Below are 6,000 nucleotides of genomic sequence, written 5' to 3' on the forward strand. Positions count from 1 at the left end.
GTGCTGCTCTGCTCCTCCATCACACTGCATACATATTTCTGACCTCTTTTGTCACCAGCTGAAGGAGTTTTTGTGGAGCAGCAGGCAAAAGGTGCGGGAGATAAGAGCAGGAGTAGTTCTAATTTGCCCCTGCTTCCCACTGCTGAGCTGAGACAGAGGTAGAAATGGCAAGAAACAGCAAATTCTCCCAGAGGCAGGGCTTGTCTGTCCACTTTATTGCTGCTTTGCCCACAGTAGTTTAACCTTCTGTAAAATCAATTGGCTGTCTAGAATTTGAATGTTGTTCTGGGCCTCCATCTTTAGTGCCTCCAGTGCTTACAGCAGAATGATTGGAAAATTGTATTTAGATAAATGACAAAATCAAAAAGTTTCTGCATTAGAGTTGGAGTTCAACTGGAGAAGAGAATGCTCTGGAGAGACCTTATAGCACCTTTGAGTTCCTAAAGGAGACCAACAGCAAAAGACCTGAAGAGAGATTTTTTGCAAGGGTATATAGTCATATGAAAAGGAGAAATGGCTTTAAACTGAAAGGAGATAGATTTAAATTAGGTATTAGGAAGAAATCTTATACTCTGAGGGTGGTGAGGCACTGGAACAGGCCCAAAGAAGTGGTAGATGCTTCCTTCCTGGAAGTGTTCAAGGAGGAATTGGATGGGACCTGTTTTAGTGGAAGGTGTGTTCCTGCCCATGTCAGAGTAATTGGAAGTAGAAACCAACTCAGCACATTGAATGATTCTATGATTTGTACAGGCAGGGGAGAAATCCTGACCTCTGTTCAGTGAAGCAGTGAATACACAGACATCTCTGGGTAGTGTTTTGACACTGCTTGAGCTTCAACGTAGCTCAAGGGCAGGGGACAGGGAGGCTATTAAAAAAAATGTAACTCCTTGCTCTGGAACCTCCATCGCAGCACAGTTTGTGAAAAGTTTTCTCTGCACAGGCTGGGTGACAGAACAAAAGATGCTGGCAGCTACAGGTGCCTTGTCTAGACCACAGCTTCCATCACAGCACTCTGCAGCAGCAGCCCCAGTTTAGCAGGCCTGGGAAGTCCTAATGGCACGCCCCTGGGTAAGGTAATCTGGGCAGCCATCTGGGAGTATGATGTTACACTGATGAATGCTACATCAAGAGATATACGAGTCATCCTACTCCTGCCTCCATTTTCATACAGCTTGATAATGACTTATTCTCCTTAGAGGATAAGGATATCTTTCCCAATGATGTTTCAGGGCTGAGAGCTTCTCTGAACAGGACATTGGGGTCTGAAATCTTGAAATAGGGTAGGTATGAAATCTGGGAGAGGGAGTACTTCTTCAGCAGCATTTTTCATTTGGCTGGGACTGTTTCCTGCTAGCAGGCTGTGGGACCCCATTACTCTTTCCTCAGGTCTAAGGGAGAAAATGGACCATTTCAGGTCTCTTGGGAGCAGTGTGCTTGTAATTCCTATGCAGTTCCCCAGGAAATGTAGGCAAAGTATTTCCATGAGATGTGCCCTCCGTGAGAGGGCAAAGTCAGTTATTTTTTATACAAAGTGTTGTTCTTAGCGATTGTACTTGTTGATTCAGAGATGCATATAAATTACAGCCTGGATTTCCACTTGCAGAATGAAAAATGTTTTGTTCTAATAATAAATACTGAATCTCTGCTGTTCCCATTTACATAACATACATGACACAATGTGTAAATCCTCAACAATATTTTTCCAGAATTTAGCAGCTTGTTTTTCTGCAAGCATAAACATTTATTTTTGGTGTTAATAATTAATAATATGCCACATGCACATAATAAATGTGAAATCTAATCTTGTATAGACATAAATGTATCTGCCAAAGTGGTCTTTCTGGGCTGTAAATGACTCTCACAAAGTGGCAGCATACATTCTATTTTCAATCACAGCTTTTCTGTTTTGTGAACAGATATGTCATTAAATTAAATGTTTTCCTTTGCAATTAACAAATACTTCACACTTTAAAAAATAAAAGAAGAAGAGTTGATAATTATTTTAAAAAGGGAGATGGCTAATAGAAAAGTCTTTGCAGCTGTATCCTAAGCAAAATACAGACAGAAATGTAGAAAATCCCGGCAATGAAGGGAGGATCAGATATGAGAGTATCAGTCCTTTTCTGCAGTGAAAAGAAGGAAATGACCTACTTGGGGTCACAGTCACTCCTGCAGTTGGACAGAGAATGGCTCGATGCTGTGCAGAACAAGATACTGGAGTGGTGCAGGGTGGCAGATAGAGGTACACCGTTCTCTCATGTATTGATTTCTCCCTCCAGAGTCCAGTATTTTTAGGTTTCATCACTTCCTAGAAACCAACAGTAGCTGAGAAACCTCCTGACAAAGCCTTGGGGTTGTATTGCTGCTAATGGCTGTCCCACCTGCCAGCCAGGGGTGTGTCTGCCCTTCCTCACGGTGTGTCTGTCCTTCCTCACGGTGTGTCTGCCCTTCCTCACGGTGTGTCTGCCCTTCCTCACGGTGTGTCTGCCCTTCCTCACGGTGTGTCTGCCCTTCCTCACGGTGTGTCTGCCCTTCCTCACGGTGTGTCTGTCCTTCCTCACGGTGTGTCTGCCCTTCCTCACGGTGTGTCTGCCCTTCCTCACGGTGTGTCTGCCCTTCCTCACGGTGTGTCTGCCCTTCCTCACGGTGTGTCTGCCCTTCCTCACGGTGTGTCTGCCCTTCCTCACGGTGTGTCTGCCCTTCCTCACGGTGTGAGCGCTGCCGGCACCAAGCTGTGGCTGCTCTCAGGAAGCCTGGCTAACAAATTAAATGGTGTTTTAGCACTGATTTCTGGTACGAGGTGCAATGTAGCTTGTCTCGTTTTCAGGGAAGCCACGTGGAACTGTAGTTTGCTAAACTGCATAGGAAATGCCCATCTTTCCAGAGCAGGCTGAGCTGACTTTTTGGGGAAGGTAGTGATGCGCTAACACCAAAGGCTTAACAAAACATGAGATGTTCTATTAGGCTGTTTTCTAAAGACTTTTTATTTATATATTTGTTTTCTCTTATTTATAATGTTCCAGCCATTAACTCTTGTCTTTGTTCTTGACAGTTCATTGGTTGTGGTTAGTAGAGAGGGTGACATAAGGGTCCTTAGAAATTTGTCAAACCTTCTAGGAAAAGTAAACCTTAATATTCTACCATGGAACAGGAGATTAAAGAGATTTATCTGAAGCGTTTTCATTCTATCATTATGCATTCTGTAGAAGACAAAGATCATAAAAGTCCAGTTGCTATTCATGAGCCAATACTTATTAATCAAATGAAAATAAGGTGCCCTAAGAAGGGTGAGTGCAGAGTAACTGGGCTGGGATGACTCAGCCATCTTTACAGCGACAAACTCATTAAATGGTATTGTCCAAGGTGCTTTGGAGGAAAGTTTTCAAAATTCCCTGTTTTTCTGAATTTCTCTCTCCTCAGTTCACCTTTTGTTTGGGCCCTTTTTCCAGAAACTCTGGACACTCTTTTGGAAACACGCAGTCACGCAGAGCTTCACAGAGGCTGGCGTTGCAGGAACTGAACCGAGTTCTGGGGGAGCCTGCTTACCCGCATGGGTGATCATAGGGTACAGCTGTCAATACAATTGATCCAAAATGTGCATAGCAAGGTTTTTTTGCACTTCCAAAAAGGCTTTTAAAAATGAAATGTTCTCTAGAAATGGCCAGCACCAATGCAAGCTTCAGCCATTTTTCAAACATAATAGTAAACACAATATATTATAAATAGGAATAGATTATTTGTCAAAAAATATTGAGCCTGTTTTTGAAATGGAGGTTCTATCTTTTGATTCTATATTTTGAAAATATTTCTTGTACTTGGGCTTTTTTTTGGCAGACAGACTTGTCAGGACTTGGAGTCAGGGACTACTGCTTATGTCTGTGTACAGAACCGAGCACTGCTCTCATCTCTCTCAGTTATGCACCTAAGGCTGGACTTGCTGCATATAATACACACAGTAATTAGCAGTCATTCATCATCTGTCATCAGGTACCTGCTAGCTGTTAATACTATCTTAAATGTATTTCCTTTGGAAAAAAAGCTTTTTTAAAGACACATATGCCTCAGTATGTATATGATAACTAGCTTAAACAACCAAATAATCTAAATTTGGCTCCCAGATGAAACTTAGTGTTTGGACACTGTGACTACTACATTTGCTGAACCAGCTATATTCTGTTCCCTCAGCAGGGCAAAATGCACATGATGAGAACTACTCATTATTTACCTGATCCCACCTGTTCCTACACAAATACAGACATTATTTAGTAGCACTTTTAATCTGTCCAATATTTTAATATTGAATAGAAACATTCCAGAAAAAAAATTATTATTCTGTTATAGAGGGATTTCTTTCACAGAGGAAAAGCATAATTCAACACTGAGGTGGGGATTACAGTAGTGCTCTGACATGGAATAAAACACAAGAACAATGGGCAGGGATAGTAGTGGCAACTATTTTATTCTTCCCAGTGAAAGGCATAAATAAGTAAATAAAAACATTTATTACAAAAATTTGGATTATGAAGAGGCAGTTTTGGGTGTTCATTTGATAGGAATGTGGAAGTCCTGGAGGGAGGAGTAAGGAAAACTCAGTTTTCATGTGGCTGAGCCACAGTTTTTGTCAGGTAGCCATTAGTTTTGATTTGTGGTATACCATTATGAACCAGTGAAGGGCAGCACTATCCAACTCTTCGGGGTAACTAGATAGATCACTAATTATGTTTTGAAGTTTACAATGATGTAAACATTAAGTGTTTGACTGGATTTGCTTTGAAAATCGTTGTGTTGCTGTATTACTGCAAAACAGTAACTTCAAGAGCCTTTTGTAATCGTCTCCAGATTTCTGCAGTTACAAATTAACAGCTTTTTGTAATAGATTTTGGGGAAAGGCATTTCATTTATTGAAAAGCTGAATCTCTTGCTAAGAGTATGGTAAGTTCAGTTGCTTTATTAGGTTTCAGCACAGGGTCTGTGCATCAAAACAGATTTTAGCAGATTGAAATATGACTAGTATCAGGTATATGTAAACAATAATACAGATATTTTTGTAGTTCAAAATACTGGAGGTATGGTTTTCTACACAAATTAGTAGATGAGATTAGTACTTTTATTTCTGAAGTTTCCTTCAGTATTTTTCAATAGGAATTAATGATCTATGTGTCTGATAACTCATATTTAGCCTCAATATAACAGGATTTTGGGAAGAACTTTCATTAACAGTCTCATTTTTTCCTTCATGTGTGAAAATTTAGCTGTATGACTTATACAAACCCTTTCAAAGTGCTATCTTATTTGTTGTGGTGTTTGGGAGGGAATAAAATTTAAAGATGCTCTACTATTTTTATAGCATATAGTATATAATATTTTAATAGTATACTATAGAATATAAAGAGACTATATTTTGTCTCTTTTTAAAAGTTCTATGGCCATGTGCACATCTGAAAAATAATGTTTTGGTTTTTACTCCAAAAATAATACCTTAACTTTCCAGAAGAAGCTATGTTATACTACAAGTCCATGCTAATAACAGTTCATCTACTTACTTGTAAAAGCAAAATCCAGAACATTGTTCTGGATTTGAGTTATTTGTCATGTGAATTCAGATGGTGACACTATGTCCTTGCAATGTTTTACATGATGTGAGTGCTTTAGTGTTTGTTTTTTTTTTTAAAAAAAAAAAAGATGTCTAAGTCTTTCTGACATACAGCTGGATCTTCTGGGGGAAAAAAAAAAGGGGAAAAAAAAAAAAAAGGAAAAAAAGAAAAAAAGGAAAAAAGAAAAAAAAAGATGAGTCTAACTGCTGTGTACCAGAGTTGGAATTTTACCTGTGATGCTTCAGACACAGAAAAGCAGGTGCTGGCTGAGGAAGCTAGCCTTGGCTCCCTAGGCAAGGGGATTAGATAGGCAAGGATTCATCATCCCTGTAAGATCTGAGCTAATGAAAACACAACTGGGAGCCTTATGGCTTAGGGGTGGGCTCCAGGGGAGAGAGCCCCTGGG

Source organism: Cyanistes caeruleus, chromosome 9 (assembly GCF_971803275.1).
Source record: "Cyanistes caeruleus chromosome 9, bCyaCae1.hap1.1, whole genome shotgun sequence".
Classification (NCBI taxonomy): domain Eukaryota; kingdom Metazoa; phylum Chordata; class Aves; order Passeriformes; family Paridae; genus Cyanistes; species Cyanistes caeruleus.